At 37.3% G+C, this 19133-nt stretch overlaps 1 long non-coding RNA gene and 1 other non-coding gene across 2 annotated transcripts; both read right to left on the reverse strand.

Moving 5' to 3' along the window:
- Positions 1–583: 583 nt before the first annotated feature.
- LOC112723888 (uncharacterized) lies at positions 584–18738 on the reverse strand. The gene is made up of 3 exons (XR_003163218.3): positions 18350–18738; positions 18197–18256; positions 584–1242 (listed from the first exon to the last, which is right to left on the reverse strand). It is a non-coding gene; the product is annotated as an uncharacterized lncRNA (long non-coding RNA).
- LOC112724692 (small nucleolar RNA R71) lies at positions 10128–10235 on the reverse strand. The gene has a single exon (XR_003163843.1). It is a non-coding gene; the product is annotated as a small nucleolar RNA R71 (small nucleolar RNA).
- Positions 18739–19133: the final 395 nt, after the last annotated feature.

Here is a 19133-nt window from a genome sequence, read left to right on the forward strand (position 1 = left end):
TCATCTCAATTGATCTAAGGATTGGGTTTTAATCTTCTCTGCTATTTTTAAACCTCATTTTCTTTTGCAATATATTTTCTGACTGAGCAAAGGAGAATTGAGATCCAGATTTGCTTCCTGAGTTCATTGCTCTTCTTGGATCCTCAAATTCTCTTTTAGATTTTACAATTGAGCTAAGCTTCTTTCTGTCTTGTTCTTCAAGCAATTTTTCATTTCTATTTGAATCTGTTTCAGTTACTTCAACTTTTACTTCTCTGCTTGATTGTACTTTACATTTTCTTGTTGAAGTTTTAATTCCCAGCACCCAATCCCTTTTACTTTTCATGCAATTTAATTATTCTGCAATTGTTCTAAGTGCTGCCTATTGCTTTCCTTTAAATTTCCTGCACCCAATCCTCTTTACATTTGATGCAATTTACATTTCTTGTCATTTAAGTTTCTGCAATTTACATTTCTTGCTCTTTAAATTTCAATGCAATTTACTTTCTACACTTTATAATTCCTGTAAATTTACTCTCTGTTGCTTCAATTTCACTTCAATTCACATCAATGTTAGCTTGACTAAACTAATCACCCACTAAAGTTGCTTGATCCATCAATCCCTGTGGGATCGACCTCACTCTAAGTGAGTTTTACTACTTGATGTGACCCGGTACACTTACCGGTGAGTTTTAGGTGTTGGAATTCGGTTCCAACCCATCAATACTGATGTAAAACACAATGTAAAACTCGAAAATAATTATGTTCTCTAGTATGTTGTTCGAATGATTATGTAAAATACACTTTAAATACTAAACAGATGACTAGTAAGGGTAAAACAGTCTATTTAGTGATAAAATCCACTTCTGGGGCCCACTTGGTAAGTGTTTGGCCTGAGCTTTGATGAGATCCACGTGCTATGAGGTCTCTTGGGCATGGAATGCCAGTTAGGGGGTCCTCTTTGGGCGTTTGGACGCTGGTCTCTGCTCTCTGGGCGCTGGACGCTTGGAAGGGGCAGGAAGCTGGCATTAGACGCCAGTTTTGGGCCTTCTAATCCGAAGTACAGTATGGACTATTATATATTGCTGGAAAGCTCTGGATGTCAGATTTTCATATCCGTTAAGAGTGCTCCATTTGGACTTCTATAGCTCCAGAAAAGCTCTTCCAAATGCAAGGAGGTCAAATCCGGACAACATCTGCAGTGCTTTCTCTGTCTCTGAATCAGACTTCTGCTCCAGCTCCTCAATTTCAGCCAGAAAATACCTGAAATTGTATAAAAATACAAAAAATCATAGTAAAATCCAAAAATGTGAATTTAACACTAAAACCTATAAAAACTTAATAAAACTAAACAAAAACTACTAAAAACTATATGAAAATGATGCGAAAAAGCGTATAAAATATCCGCTCATCACCTATTTCATTTTTTTATGGTTTAGTTATATTTATAAGCTTTAATTATATGTCGGAAGTTCTAGGATTGCCTTCGGCTTTCCTAGGATATTATATGTTACATATGTGGGCACTGTTACCATGCTGAGAACCTCCGGTTCTCACCCCGTGCGGATTTTTTTGTTTTCAGATGCAGGATGTGAAGCTCCTTGCTGAGGCATGCTGGAAGCTTCCAATTTAGCGAAGATCCTTATCTCTCGGGACTTTATTTTGGTTATATGTATTTATATAGATACTTATTATCTCCACTGTTTATATATACATACTGTATTAACTCCTCTTAGAGGTTATTTTGGAGAAACAGGTTCCGCAACTCTGTATTTTTTAGGTTTCTTTTGGGTTCTCATATATATATGTATGTATACTTATATGTTCAGGCCAATTACCTTTGCAAACCAAATCTTGAGCTTTGTTATCTGTATTTTATATGTATGTATATATATATATATATATATATATATATATATATATATATATATATATATATATATGTTAGCTTATCTTTTATCTTGCTTCGCTTACGTTATCACATTCGGAAGTGTTGCGCTTTTCAATTTAACGATTTTGCTTTACCCTTTTTTTCAAAGGCTCCTAGTTAAAAATATTTTTCACTATTATTATATATATAATTTTACTTTTAGAGGTTGTAATACCTCACCACCTCTGTCTTATGACTTAAGCATAAAGCTCTGTGTGATAGGGTGTTACACCTTTCCTAAATAAGTCTTTTGGGATAGCCAAATCTTCCCATCTTTTCTGTCTCAGTGAATTTGCATCCTTAAAATCTTGTTTGTAGATCCCAAGTCCTTCATATCGAACTCCCTAACCAATTGAGCCTTCAATTCTCGAATACAATCTTTGCTGGGACCTATCACTAACATATCATCCACATACAATAGAAAAATGATGAAATCATTATCTCTAAACCTTTTGATCTTGTAATTTTTATAATGATTTGATTGTAGTTTGTTGTACTCAAAGCTAACGATGAAGGAAATAAATCTCTTGTTCCAATACCTTGACGCCTACTTTAAACTGTATAGAGATTTGGTTAACCTACAAATCAAGTTTTCTTTTCCTAGTTCTCCACAGCCCTCTTCTAGTTTCCTATGAAGAAAAGCAGTCTTTACAATTAATTGTTCTAGATGTAAATCAAATGCAACACATATAGCTGGAACTATCCTGATTGTAGTAATTCTAACTATTGGAGAAAATATTTCGTCGAAGTCGACTCCTTCTTTTTGAGCAAATTCTTTGACCATTAATCTCACATGATAACATTCTATTTAGTTATTGCTGTCACACATGATTTTGAAGATCCATTTGTTACCAATGGCTTTCTATCCTTTCAGGAGTGGAATAATATCCCACATTTTATTTCTATATAATGCTTGCATTTCTTCTTGCATAGTTATCATCCACAAAAAAAGTCTGGACTTTTCAGAGCTTCTTGAAATGTTGATAGCTCTTCAACTTTAGACACAAAACAATGTGCCTTATAACAAGCCATTACATAGTCAGAATGCCAAGTTGGTCTTGTTTCCTGTGTTAACCTTTGAACTTCACTTGGTTTTTGTTCATCATGCTCTAGCTCTGCGTCAGAAGAATATTCCTTTTCTAACTAATCATCGATATGTGCTGTAATAGTCTCCACATTATTACTACTTCTTTCTCATTCTTTTTATAACTCATTATTAGCAAATATAACATCTCTACAGATAATAACCTTGTCGGAAGTAGGATCCTACAAATGATATCCCTTAACATTGTCAGCATATCCCAATAAGACACATTTTCTGGATTTAGGATTCAGCTTTGTTCTTTCTTGGGGATTGAACTTCACATATACAGGCAGCCAAAGATGTGGAGAGAAGAATAATCCAGTGACTTGCCTTGCCATATCTCCAATGGTTTTCAACCTAATTATTGTGGATGGCGATTGATTAGTCAAGTAGCTGGTTGTTTTTACTACTTCTGCTCAGAAACACTTGGGTTAATCTAGTAGTTTATAGCATAGCTCGAGTCCTTTCAAGAAGAGTTTTGTTCGTCTGTTCTGATACACCATTTTGCTGAGGAGTATATGCATTGTGAATTGCCTCTAAATGCCTTCCTTCTTGCAAAATGCGATAAATCACCATCTGTATATTCTCCTTAATTATCTATCCTTAGGCACTTGATTTTCCTTCTAGTTTCAAGCTCTATTTGTGCTTTAAATTTCTTGAATACTGGAAACACATCTGATTTCTTTTTTATGGGGAATACACATATCCTACAAGAGTAATTTATGAAGGATACAAAATACTTTGCTCCTCCTAGTTATATCATAGGTGATTTCCACACATTAGAGTGAATTAAGTCTAGTATGTGCATACTTTTGGTGATGGACCTTTCGAACTTTATCATATGCTATTTTCTTGCCACGTAGTGCTCACAGAAAAGTAAATTTACCGATTTGAGCATGGAAAGAACATTGCTATTTGCAAGAACTTGTAAACTATGTTCTGACATATGTGGCCTAGCTTGCGATTCCACATCATCAATTTGTGATTTGCATATGCAATCGCTGCCCCTGTGTCTTGGATTATATCTCCAAAGAGTAAATAGAGATTGGTTGTTATCCTTTTGGCTTTCATGATGAGACGAGCACTGCTTGACACCTTCATGATTCTATCTTTAATATTGATCTTGTACTCTTGAGCATCCAAGATTCCAATAGAAAATTGATTCATTCTTAGTCCTTTTACATGTTTGACAACTGAATTGTGCATATAGAACCATCAAACATTTTGATTTTAATAGTACCATTAATAACAATTCCAGATCATGATCATCTTCCTTGAGCATAGATCCTGATGAAACTGGTTCATTTGTGCTAAACCAATCCCAATGCAAAGTTATGTTATTACGTTATAGTACAATCCATCAATCAAACATAAGCCAATTGTCTACCACCTTCACAACCAATCACTACTTCAATGCACAAGATGTTTTCATTGTTAGATGTACTTGCAACACATCCTTATGAGGTTATTGCATCATAAGCTTTCTTTGTGGTCTTTCTATTGAACTAACAATGTTTCTTCAAATTCTTTTTCTTGCCACAGTTCCTCCAGGCCTTTGATCTATCATGACGCTGACTCCTACAAGATCCGTGTTTCATTGATCTATCTCTCACCACCGACAAAGCTTCTGCTTGCTTTGAACCCTCAGTTTGATCATCCTTGTTTTTATGTCTACTTTCTTTTTCAAGAATAGCGGCAGCGACATCATTAAATTGGAGTTGACTAGAAATATTGTTGTTGGTAATATTGATGATGAGTTGATCTTACGAATCTAGTAAGCTTTGAAGAAGCCCGGCACATTATTTTCTCCAATTTGACAGTCCATGGTTATTAGCTATGAAAATAACGTATTCATATTGTTGATATACTCCGTGACTAGTATGGATTTTGTAACGACCCAACTTTCAGCAGGTCATGACCAATGCCAATCGTTAGGTGTTACTATTTTGTCAACCTATAAGACTCTAGACCTTATATGTAATGTTATCATTATGAGCTTGTAACACTGTTTGCAATCGTAAGTTAGTCAAGATTGTATTAACATTATTACAGTAAGGTATAAAAGCAACAAATCATGCAGGCACTTAAGATAACAGCAAAATATAGTAGAAACACATATACTATACATGGATGGGCACTAGGGCGCAGTTTCATACGTAGGATTAGTTAGTACATTCGATCCCACTTATATGCATAGTACCCATAACTTAGAAAGTAGATACATAAATGGTTGACACTTAGGTTCTAGCTCACGTAAGAGCCCCTACTCTAGAACATGCCTACCAAAAGTAAAATCATATCCCTCGCAAAAGGCTATCTATAATAAGGGAAGACAATTGACTACTAAACTACTTCCTAAAAATATCTATAAGACTATTGCACATCGGGTTCATCATACGTAGCCATTGGGTTGCTGTCCTAACTCTCCATCTCCTACATCGGCTTTTTCTAACAAGCTAGAGACTAGGTCAATAACCAAGTGGTCCTCTCCGGCCTTGGTATCCTCTAACGGATCCTCTTTGGATGAAGTCGATATGAAGCCGTTGGGAACAGTTGTGGCCAAGACCTCTCCCAAGGGGCCAAATTGCTTGACCATCAGATCAAGTGGCTGATAATCGGGCATGAGCTTCATCGGTATCACTGGCTCAGACACCAGGTCAAACCAATGTAGATACTCGGGCTGAAAAATGACAGGAGACTCTGGTTCAGGGTCCACCTGGTACATTGGTTATGATGGAAAGGGGTAGTGGGTATCTCCAGGATGCAGCTCAGATAGTAAAAAATTGTAAGGGAAGCTAGGGTCAAACTCAAGACTAAGTAAAGGATGTGAGAATGGTCGATCAAAAAGGATGTACATGCACGTATGCAACTCTCCCTATATGATAGTGCTTCCCTACGAAGGATCATCATAGTAGCACAGTGCAAGGTACTCAAAGAATACTACTCCCAACTCCTTCTATAGAACAGGAGAAAGAAGAGGGGTAAGAACCTAAGATTCCCAGCAGGGTGTAAAGAAGTCGGGGGATTTGGGTACTTAACTCTAGGGAGTTCATTACTACACTACAAGTTACCCTGACGGATATGGATGAGCGGATAATTTATATGCTTTTTGGCATTATTTTTAGTATGTTTTTAGTAGAATCCGGTTACTTTTAGGGATGTTTTCATTAGTTTTTATGTTAAATTCACATTTATAGACTTTACTATGAGTTTGTGTATTTTTCTGTGATTTCAGGTATTTTCTGGCTGAAATTGAGGGACTTGAGCAAAAATTAGATTCAGAGGTTGAAGAAGGACTGCTGATGCTGTTGGATTCTGACCTCCCTGCACTCAAAGTGGATTTTCTGGAGCTACAGAACTCAAAATGGTGCGCTTCTAATTGCGTTGAAAAGTAGACATTCAGGGATTTTCAGCAATGTTTAATAGTCCATACTTTGGCCGAGTTTAGACAACGTAAAAGGGCGTTGAACGCCAGTTCTACGCTGCTGTCTGGAGTTAAACGCCAGAAACAAGTCACAAGCCAGAGTTGAACGCCAGAAATACGTTACAACCTGACGTTCAACTCCAGGAAGAGCCTCTGCACGTGTAACATTCAAGCTCAGCCCAAGCACACACCAAGTGGGCCCCGAAAGTGTATTTATGCATCAATTACTTACTTCTGTAAACCCTAGTAACTAGTTTAGTATAAATAGGACTTGTTACTATTGTATTTGACATCCTGGATTGTATTTTTGATCCTGTGATCACGTTTTGGGGGCTGGCCATTCGGCCATGCCTGGACCTTTCACTTATGTATTTTCAACGGTAGAGTTTCTACACTCCATAGATTAAGGTGTGGAGCTCTGCTGTTCCTCAAAGACTAATGCAAAGTACTACTATTTTTCTATTCAATTCAACTTATTCCGCTTCTAAGATATTCATTCGCACTTCAACCTGAATGTGATGAACGTGACAATCATCATCATTCCCTATGAACGCGTGCCTGACAACCACTTCCGTTCTACCTTCGATTGAATGAGTATCTCTTGGATCTCTTAATCAGAATCTTCGTGGTATAAGCTAGATTGATGGCGGCATTCATGAGAGTCCAGAAAGTCTAAACCTTGTCTGTGGTATTCCGAGTAGGACTCTGGGATTGAATGACTGTGACGAACTTCAAACTCGCGAGTGTTGGGCGTAGTGACAGACGCAAAAGGAGGGTGAATCCTATTCCAGTATGATCGAGAACCTCAGATGATTACTCGTGCTGTGATAGAGTATTTGGACCATTTTCACAAGAGGATGGGATGCAGCCATTGGCAACGGTGATGCCTCCAAACGATTAGCCATGCAGTGACAGCGCATCGGACCATTTTCCAGAGAGGATTAAAAATAGCCATTGACAACGATGATGTCCTTACATAAAGCCAGCCATGGAAAGGAGTAAGACTGATTGGATGAAGACAGCAGGAAAGCAGAGGTTCAGAGGAACGAATGCATCTCTATGCGCTTATCTGAAATTCTCACCAATGATTTACTTAAGTATTTCTATCCTTATTTTATTATATAATTTCGAAAACTCCATAACTATTTTATATCCGCCTGATTGAGATCTACAAGGTGACCATAGCTTGCTTCATACCAACAATCTCCGTGGGATCGACCTTTACTCACGTAAGGTTTATTACTTGGACGACCCAGTGCACTTGCTGGTTAGTTGTATCGAAGTTGTGAATGAAAAACGATTTATCAAGACGTTGCGTACAGAGTTTCTGGCGCCATTACCTGAGATCACAATTTCGTGCACCAAGTTTTTGGTGCCGTTGCCAGGGATTGTTCGAGTTTGGACAACTGACGGTTCATCTTGTTGCTCAAATTAGGTAATTTTCTTTTTGTTCTATTTTCAAAAATTTTTTAAAAATCTTTCAAAAATATATTTTTCTTCAGAATTTTTAAAGAATGAATTCTAGTGTTTCATGAAGCATGTTGAAGCCTGGCTGGCTGTAAAGCCATGTCTAATTCTTCTGGATAGGGAATGTCAGGCGTGTCATGTCTGAGTTACATACTAAAGCTTGGTTGGCTATTAAGCCATGCCTGACCCTTTGATTGGAGCTTTAGTTTAAAGAGCATAAGATTCCTGGAATTCATATTAAAAATTTTGGAATCCTTATTTTTCTTTTTCAAAATGATTTTCAAAAAAAAAAATTAAAAGAAAATACAAAAAAATTCATAAAATCATAAAAAAATAAAAAAAAATATTTTGTATTTCTTGTTTGAGTCTTGAGTCAGATTTAAAGTTTGGTGTCAATTGCATGTTCATCTTGCATTTTTCGAAAAATTCATGTATTCATGGTGTTCTTCATGATCTTCAAGTTGTTCTTGGTAAGTCTTCTTGTTTGATCTTGATGTTTTCTTGTTTTGCATCTTTTCTTGTTTTTCATGTGCATTTTTGCATTCATAGTGTCTAAACATGAAAGATTTCTAAATTTGGTGTCTTGCATGTTTTCTTTGCATATAAAAATTTTCAAAAATAAGTCTTGATATTCATCATGACATTCAAAGTGTTCTTGGTATTCATCTTGACATTCATAGTGTTCTTGCATGCATTTATTGTTTTGATCCAAAATTTTCATGCATTGAGTCTTTTTCATGTTTTTCCCTCTCATCAAAAAAAAATTTTCAAAAATCAAAAAAAATATCTCTCCCTTTTTCTCTCTTAAATTTCGAAAATTTGGATTGACTTTTTCAAAACTTTTTAAAATCTAGTTGTTTTCATGAGTCAAATCAAATTTTCAATTTGAAAATCTTATCTTTTTCAAAATCTTTTTCAAAAATCAAATCTTTTTCATTTTTCTTAGTTATTTTCGAAAATTTTAAAAATATTTTTCAAAAATCTTTTTCTTATCTTTATCTCCTAATTTTCGAAAATAACACCATCAATTAATGTTTTGATTCAAAAATTTCAAGTTTGTTACTTGCTTGTTAAGAAAGATTCAAACTTTGAGTTTTAGAATCATATCTTGTGATTTCTTGTGAATCAAGTCATTAATTGTGATTTTAAAAATCAAATCTTTTTCAAAACTAATTTCAATCATATCTTTTCAAAAATATCTCTTCATCTTATCTTTTTCAAAAGTTGATTTTAAAATATCCTTTCCAACTTCTTATCCTCTTATCTCTTCAAAATTGATTTTCAAATTTGTTTCAACTAACTAACTAACTTTTTGTTTGTTTCTTATCTTTTTCAAAACTACCTAACCAACTCTCTCTCTCTAATTTTCGAAAATATCCTCCCTCTTTTTCAAAATTTCTTTTTGATTAACTAATTATTTTAATTTTTAACTTTATTTTCGAAAAAATTACTAACCTTTTTCAAAAACTATTTTCGAAAATCACTAACTCTTTTTCAAAAATTATTTTCGAAAATTCTCTCTCTCTCTCTCTCTTATCTCCTTCTATTTATTTATTCATCTACTAACACTTCATCTCACCCAAATTCGAACCCCCTCTTCCATCTGTGTTCGAATTTTTTCTTCTTCTTTTCTTCTACTTACACACGGACCTCTATACTGTGGTAAAAAGGACCCCTATTATTATTATTTTTCTGTCCCTATTTTTCATATGAGCAGGAACAAGGACAAGAATATTCTTGTTGAAGCAGATCCAGAACCTGAAAGGACTCTGAAGAGAAAACTAAGAGAAGCTAAATTACAACAATTCAGAGATAACCTTACAGAAATTTTCGAACAGGAAGAGGAGATGGCAGCCGAAAATAATAATAATGCAAGGAGGATGCTTGGTGACTTTACTGCACCTAATTCCAATTTACATGGAAGAAGCATCTCCATCCCTGCCATTGGAGCAAACAATTTTGAGCTGAAACCTCAATTAGTTTCTCTGATGCAGCAGAACTGCAAGTTTCATGGACTTCCATCTGAAGATCCTTTTCAGTTCTTAACTGAATTCTTGCAGATCTGTGATACTGTTAAGACTAATGGAGTAGATCCTGAAGTCTACAGGCTCATGCTTTTCCCTTTTGCTGTGAGAGACAGAGCTAGAATATGGTTGGACTCTCAACCTAAGGATAGCCTGAACTCTTGGGATAAGCTGGTCAAGGCTTTCTTAGCCAAGTTCTTTCCTCCTCAAAAGCTGAGTAAGCTTAGAGTGGATGTTCAAACCTTCAGACAAAAAGAAGGTGAATCCCTCTATGAAGCTTGGAAGAGATACAAAGGACTGACCAAAAAGTGTCCTTCTGACATGCTTTCAGAATGGACCATCCTGGATATATTCTATGATGGTCTGTCTGAATTAGCTAAGATGTCATTGGATACTTCTGCAGGTGGATCCATTCACCTAAAAAAACGCCTGCAGAAGCTCAAGAACTCATTGACATGGTTGCTAATAACCAGTTCATGTACACTTCTGAGAGAAATCCTGTGAGTAATGGGACGCCTCAAAAGAAGGGAGTTCTTGAAATTGATACTCTGAATGCCATATTGGCTCAGAATAAAATATTGACTCAGCAAGTCAATATGATTTCTCAGAGTCTGAATGGAATGCAAGCTGCATCCAACAGTACTCAAGAGGCATCTTCTGAAGAAGAAGCTTATGATCCTGAGAACCCTGCAATAGCAGAGGTGAATTACATGGGTGAACCTTACGAAAACACCTATAATCCATCATGGAGAAATCATCCAAATTTCTCATGGAAGGATCAACAAAAGCCTCAACAAGGCTTTAATAATGGTGGAAGAAATAGGTTTAACAATAGTAAACCCTTTCCATCATCCACTCAGCAACAGACAGAGAACTCTGAACAAAATACCTTTAATTTAGCAAACTTAGTCTTTGATCTGTCCAAGGCCACTATAAGTTTCATGAATAAAACAAGGTCTTCCATTAGAAATTTGGAAGCACAAGTGGGCCAACTGAGTAAAAGGATCACTGAAATCCCTCCTAGTACTCTCCCAAGCAATACAGAAGAAAATTCAAAAGGAGAGTGCAAGGCCATTGACATAACCACCATGGCCGAACCTGTAAGGGAGGTTGAGGACGTGAATCCCAGTGAGGAAGACCTCCTGGGACGTCCAGTGATCAATAAGGAGTTTCCCTCTGAGGAACCAAAGGAATCTGAGACTCATCTAGAGACCATAGAGATTCCATTGAACCTCCTTATGCCATTCATGAGCTCTGATGAGCATTCCTCTTCTGAAGAGAATGAGGATGTTACTGAAGAGCAAGCTGCCAAATTTCTTGGTGCAATCATGAAGCTGAATGCCAAATTATTTGGTATTGAGACTTGGGAAGATGAACCTCCCTTGTTCACCAATGAACTAAGTGATCTGGATCAACTGACATTGCCTCAGAAGAAACAGGATCCTGGAAAGTTCGTAATACCTTGTACCATAGGCAACATGATCTTTGAAAAGGCTCTGTGTGACCTTGGGTCAGGGATAAACCTCTTGTCCCTCTCTGTAATAGAGAAACTGGGAATCTATGGGGTGCAAGCTGCTAAAATCTCATTAGACATGGCAGAAAATTCAAGAAAACAGGCTTATGGACAAGTAGAGGACGTGTTAGTAAAGGTTAAAGGCCTTTACATCCCTGCTGATTCCATAGTCCTTGATTCTGGGAAGGATGAGGATGAATCCATCATCCTTGGAAGACCTTTCCTAGCCACAGCAAGAGCTGTGATTGATGTTGACAGAGGTAAATTAGTCCTTCAATTGAATGAGGACTCCCTTGTGTTTACAACTCAAGGTTACCTTTCTGTAAATATGAAGAGGAAGCATAAAAAGCTTCTCTCAAAATAGAGTCAACCAGAGCCCCCACAGTCAAACTCTAAGTTTGGTGCTGGGAGGCCACAACCAAACTCTAAGTTTGGTGTTGAACTCCCATATTCAAACTCTAAGTTTGGTGTTGGGAAGTCTCAACAATGCTCTGAACATCTGTGAGGCTCCATGAGAGCCCACTGTCAAGCTATTGACATTAAAGAAGCGCTTGTTGGGAGGCAACCCAATTTTTATTTATCTAATCCTATTTTTCTTGTTCTTTCATATTTTATTAGGTTCATGATCATGTGGAGTCACAAAATAAATATAAAAATTGAAAACGGAATCAAAAATAGCAGAAGAAAAATCACACCCTGGAGGAAGACCTTACTGGCGTTTAAACGCCAGTAAGAAGCATCTGGCTGGCGTTCAACGCCAGAACAGAGCATGGTTCTGGCGCTGAACGCCCAAAATGGGCAGCATCTGGGCGTTTGAACGCCAGAATTGCACCCTAGAGAAGAGCTGGCGCTGAACGCCCAGAACAAGCATGGTTCTGGCGTTCAACGCCAGAAATGGGCAACAAATGGGCGTTCAACGCCCAGAACAAGCACCAATCTGGCGCTGAACGCCCAGAGTTGTGTGCAAGGGCATTTTGCATGCTTAATTTGGTGTAAGATTGTAAATCCTTGAACACCTCAGGATCTGTGGACCCCACAGGATCCCCACCTACCTCCACTCACTTCTTCTCACCCCCTCTTTCACACAATCCCATAAACACTCTTCCCAAAACTCTTCACCAATCACCTCAATCTCTCTTCCCTATCACCACTTCACCACTCACATCCATCCACTCTTCCCCATAAACCTACCTCATAAACACCACCTACCTTCAAAATTCAAAATCAATTTCCCACCCAAACCCACCCTATATGGCCGAAACCTTACCCCCCTCCCTTCCCTATATATAGCCCTCCATTCCTCCTCATTTTCACACAACACAACCCTCTCTTTCCCTTCTTGGCCGAAACACATCTCTCTCCCCCTCTCCTCCATTTCTTCTTCTTCTTCATCTCTACTTTCTTCTCTTGCTCAAGGGCGAGCAAGATTTTAAGTTTGGTGTGGTAAAAGCATAAGCTTTTTGTTTTTCCATTACCATTGATGGCACCTAATAAGACCGGAGAATCCTCTAGAAAAGGAAAAGGGAAGACAAAAGCTTCCACCTCCGAGTCATGGAAGATGAAAAGATTCATCTCCAAAGCTCATCAAGACCACTTCTATGATGTTGTGGCCAAGAAGAAGGTGATCTCCGAGGTCCCTTTCAAGCTCAAGAAGAATGAGTATCTGAAGATCCGACATGAAATCCAAAGAAGAGGTTGGAAAGTTCTAACAAACCCCATCCAACAAGTCGGCATCCTAATGGTTCAAGAGTTCTATGCCAATGCATGGATCACTAGGAACCATGATCAAAGTAAGAACCCAAACCCAAAGAATTATATTACAATGGTTCGGGGAAAATACTTAGATTTTAGTTCGAAAAATGTGAGGTTGGCGTTTAACTTGCCTATGATGCAAGGAGATGCACGCCCCTACACTAGAAGGGTCAACTTTAATCAAAAGTTGGACCAAGTCCTCATGGACATATGTGTGGAAGGAGCTCAGTGGAAGATTGACTCCAAAGGCAAGCCGGTTTAATTAAGAAGACTAGACCTCAAGCCTGTGGCTAGAGAATGGTTGGAGTTCATCCAACGCTCCATCATCCCCACTAGCAACCGATCTGAAGTTACTATGGATCGGGCCATCATGATTCATAGCATCATGATTGGAGAGGAAGTAGAAGTTCATGAAGTCATCTCCCTTGAATTCTACAAAATAGCCGAAAAGCCCTCTCCTGGGGCAAGGCTAGCTTTTCCTCATCTTATTTGCCATCTATGTTACTCAGCTGGAGCTTTCATAGAAGGAGACATTCCCATTGAGGAAGAGAAGCCCATCACTAAGAAAAGAATGGAGCAAGCAAGAGAGCCCATTCATGGATCTCAAGAGACGCATGAAGCTCATCACCATGAGATCCCGGAGATGCCTCAAATGTATTTTCCTCCACAAAACTACTGGGAGCAAATCAACACCTCCCTAGGAGAATTAAGTTCCAACATGGGACAATTAAGGGTGGAACATCAAGAGCACTCCATCATCCTTCATGAAATAAGAGAAGATCAAAAAGCAATGAGGGAGGAGCAACAAAGACAAGGAAGAGACATAGAAGAGCTCAAGGACATCATTGGTTCCTCAAGAAGGAAACGCCACCATCACTAAGGTGGACTCATTCCTTGTTCTTACTTTCACTGTTTTTCGTTTTCTATGTTAAGTGCTTATCCATGTTTGTGTCTTCATTACATGATCATTAGTATTTAGTAACTTTGTCTTAAAGTTATGAATGTCCTATGAATCCATCACCTCTCTTAAATGAAAAATGCTTTAATTCAAAAGAACAAGAAGTACATGAGTTTCGAATTTATCCTTGAACTTAGTTTAATTATATTGATGTGGTGACAATGCTTCTTGTTTTCTGAATGAATGCCTGAACAGTGCATATGTCTTTTGAAGTTGTTGTTTTAGAATGTTAAATATGTTGGCTCTTGAAAGAATGATGACAATGAGACATGTTATTTGATAATCTGAAAAATCATAAAAATGATTCTTGAAGCAAGAAAAAGCAGCAAAGAACAAAGCTTGCAGAAAAAAAATATATAGGCAAAAAAAATAAAAAGAAAAAGCAAGCAGAAAAAGCCAAAAGCTCTTAAAACCAAGAGGCAAGAGCAAAAAGCCAATAACCCTTAAAACCAAAAGGCAAGGGTAAATAAAAAGGATCTCAAGGCTTTGAGCATCAGTGGATAGGAGGGCCTAAAGGAACAAAATCCTGGCCTAAGCGGCTAAACCAAGCTGTCCCTAACCATGTGCTTGTGGCGTGAAGGTGTCAAGTGAAAACTTGAGACTAAGCGGTTAAAGTCAAGGTCCAAAGCAAAAGAAGAGTGTTCTTAAGAACCCTGGACACCTCTAATTGGGGACTTTAGCAAAGCTGAGTCACAATCTGAAAAGGTTCACCCAATTATGTGTCTGTGGGCATTTATGTATCCGGTGGTAATACTGGAAAACAAAGTGCTTAGGGCCACGGCCAAGACTCATAAATTAGCTGTATTCAAGAATCATCATACTGAACTAGGAGAATCAATAACACTATCTGAACTCTGAGTTCCTATAGATGCCAATCATTCTGAACTTCAATGGATAAAGTGAGATGCCAAAACTATTCAAGAGGCAAAAAGCTACAAGTCCCGCTCATTTAATTAGAGCTATGTTTCATTGATAGTTTAGAATTTATAGTATATTCTCTTCTTTTTATCCTATTTGATTTTCAGTTGCTTGGGGACAAGCAACAATTTAAGTTTGGTGTTGTGATGAGCGGATAATTTATATGCTTTTTGGCATTATTTTTAGTATGATTTTAGTAGAATCCGGTTACTTTTAGGAATGTTTTCATTAGTTTTTATGTTAAATTCACATTTCTGGACTTTACTATGAGTTTGTGTGTTTTTCTGTGATTTCAGGTATTTTCTGGCTGAAATTGAGGGACTTGAGCAAAAATCAGATTTAGAGGTTGAAGAAGGACTGCTGATGCTGTTGGATTCTGACCTCCCTGCACTCAAAGTGGATTTTCTGGAGCTACAAAACTCAAAATGGCGCGCTTTTAATTGCGTTAGAAAGTAGACATTCAGGACTTTCCAACAATGTATAATAGTCCATACTTTGGCCAAGTTTAGATGACGTAAAAGGGCGTTGAACGCCAGTTCTACACTGCTGTCTGGAGTTAAACGCCAGAAACAAGTCACAAGCCAGAGTTGAACGCCAGAAATACGTTACAACCTGGCGTTCAACTCCAGGAAGAGCCTCTGCACGTGTAACATTCAAGCTCAGCCCAAGCACACACCAAGTGGGCTCCGGAAGTGGATTTATGCATCAATTACTTACTTTTGTAAACCCTAGTAACTAGTTTAGTATAAATAGGACTTGTTACTATTGTATTTGACATCCTGGATTGTATTTTTGATCCTGTGATCACGTTTTGGGGGCTGGCCATTCGGCCATGCCTGGACCTTTCACTTATGTATTTTTAACGGTAGAGTTTCTACACTCCATAGATTAAGGTGTGGAGCTCTGCTGTTCCTCAAAGACTAATGCAAAGTACTACTGTTTTTCTATTCAATTCAACTTATTCCGCTTCTAAGATATTCATTCGCACTTCAACCTGAATGTGATGAACGTGACAATCATCATCATTCCCTATGAACGCGTGCCTGACAACCACTTCCGTTCTACCTTCGATTGAATGAGTATCTCTGGGATCTCTTAATCAGAATCTTCGTGGTATAAGCTAGATTGATGGCGGCATTCATGAGAGTCCGGAAAGTCTAAACCTTGTCTGTGGTATTTCGAGTAGGACTCTGGGATTGAATGACTGTGACGAACTTCAAACTCGTGAGTGCTGGGCGTAGTGACAGACGCAAAAGGAGGGTGAATCCTATTCCAGTATGATCGAGAACCTCAGATGATTAGCCGTGCTGTGACAGAGCATTTGGACCATTTTCACAAGAGGATGGGATGCAGCCATTGGCAAGGGTGATGCCTCCAGACGATTAGCCATGCAGTGACAGCGCATCGGACCATTTTTCAGAGAGGATTAAAAGTAGCCATTGACAACGGTGATGTCCTTACATAAAGCCAGCCATGGAAAGGAGTAAGACGGATTGGATGAAGACAGCAGGAAAGCAGAGGTTCAGAGGAACGAATGCATCTCTATGCGCTTATCTGAAATTCTCACCAATGATTTACATAAGTATTTCTATCCTTATTTTATTATATAATTTCGAAAACTCCATAACTATTTTATATCCGTCTGACTGAGATCTACAAGGTGACCATAGCTTGCTTCATACCAACAATCTCCGTGGGATCGACCCTTACTCACGTAAGGTTTATTACTTGGACGACCCAGTGCACTTGCTGGTTAGTTGTATCGAAGTTGTGAATGAAAAACGATTTATCAAGACGTGCGTACAGAGTTTCTGGCGCCGTTACCTGAGATCACAATTTCGTGCACCAGATATACTACATAGTCTTATCATAACATAAATACAAATACACAATCACAAATCACAGAAAAATGCAACAAGTAAGCATGATGCATGTCTAGCCTTACGCAAGCCATGAGCTCATGCATTAGTTGACTATCCGTAACTCAACATTACTCTAGGCTATGCCAGAATATAGTCTCTTAACTGTGTCAGTCATTCTATGTACCTCATGGTTGTAACCATGTCAGTCCTGATACAAGGCAATCGTCGCAAATCTTGACGCCACTGTAGACTCACATAAGAGACATATTTTTTCTGTGGGTGTTCCCACCTATTTTCGACACTGGCCAGGAGAAAAAATTCTTCAGGCGGTCTCTCTTAGAGCATCTTAGGGCTTTCTCATTTATCTTGGTACATTTCGGTACATCTAAATGATCCTTTTCTCTTTAGTCATTTAAATTATCAAAATGTCCTCTTCTCTCTATAGGACCTTTTACCTTTAGTCTTTATTCATAAAGCCTTTTACATTCTTTATTCTTTATTCTTAAAGTTTTTAAGATATTCTTTTTCTTATTTACAATTTTGCCTTTAGCAACTTTTAATATGACCTTTATGCCCTTCATGCCCTTCTTTCTTTATTGTTATCACATTAATTGTATACTTATTCTCAAATGACCATCTTGCCCTAATTAATTGTTTTACCCTATTCTGTTTCAAAATGATTATTTTATCCCTAACTTATTAACTACCAATTTTAATTTTATCTTTCTTTTAAATTACCAATTTTCCCTTAGTGCTCTTAACTTACTATTTCATTATGAGGCTCTTTTTATTAATAACATTTTTACCTTTCCTAGTCTAGTTTATCATTTTACCCTTACTTTCTTACTCTTATCTTATAATTTTGTTTTTTTACACTTTTACTCTTAGTCTTTATTATTTATGCTAGTTATACCGAAATATTTATATAATTATCTTATTGTCCGAATCTTTTATAATTATCCCTTTTTATTCCTAGACCTTCAGTGGCTTCATTTTTATCTCATCTTTCATTAACTATTCTTTTTAGCTCACTTTATCCTTTAGTTACCACTAGAAAAAAAGTGATGCATCATATGTTTTTCATAGAACATTAATTCATATATATGTCTCTTTTAGGCTTTTTTTAGGCATTATTATCCTAGTATCTTAATCTTTTAGTCTTTCAACTCCCTTGAATATTATTTCATGAGACTTTTACTTATTTTTCATCTTTCAAGACATACAATTTTACTCCCTTAGGCCATTTGGCTAAGTGTGTAATGGAAAAAGGGGGAGGAGTTCTTACCCTTTTCCTTTGAATTTTCGTGTTCCCTCCACTCTTTTAAAAGCTTCTAGTGTTGATTTGCTACACAAGAAATGGATATAATCAACTCTCTATGAGAGAGCATGATGGCCGAATGCATTGATGAAAAAAGAGGAGGGTATTCTCCTTACTCACCTTGTGAATTCTTGAAGAAAATTCAAGAAGGGGATAAGAGAGTTGATCCTAGTTCTTGCTTGCTTGACAAGTGGTGGAGTGCTCTTAATTGATTATGGAAGAAGGGATGGTATGAAGATAAAGTTGGTTTTCTTTCTTTTTCGTCTTTCTAAATCTCGACCTCACTCCCTTTTTCTCTCTAATTATTTTTCTTAATCGTACTTGGTCACTAAGTATGGTGAAAGGTGAAAGGTGAAAGTAAAATATTTACAAAGGAAGGAAAGTAAAACACGTTAAAAAGGTAAAGAGATAAGGTTGAATTTAATGATTTTGATTCTATCCTACTTATATGTCTATCCATTAACTACCTCACAAAGATAAAAATTTAATCACGAGGATAAAAGAGAGAGAAAATTTTGGCCAAGAGAGAAGAGTGGAGGTGAAAAATGTGAGTCATGGGCAATGAGATTTGGATAATTTCACATTCTCACTATACTCATAATTATCGTAGTTAATTTACCACATGGTAAGTTAATATGTGGTCGAAAATGCCTCAAGAAAGGAGGTGAATGTAGTTATAGAACTAGTGGCTAGCATTACTTCTTAATAGATAGTTACCAAAGTGGTAATTTCGTAGCCACTTGTTTTTACCGTATCTAGTAAAAACAAATATTTATACCAGTACGGACAATGTCGTACCGTATATTATCTCTGCTCCAAAATACTTGAGAGTTTGCTTTCAATTGCATCTAAACAATTTTCTTTCTTTAAAATTGTCTTAATTTTTTGTTTCCAAAGAGAGAAG

This window comes from Arachis hypogaea, chromosome 11 (genome assembly GCF_003086295.3).
Source record: "Arachis hypogaea cultivar Tifrunner chromosome 11, arahy.Tifrunner.gnm2.J5K5, whole genome shotgun sequence".
NCBI lineage: Eukaryota > Viridiplantae > Streptophyta > Magnoliopsida > Fabales > Fabaceae > Arachis > Arachis hypogaea.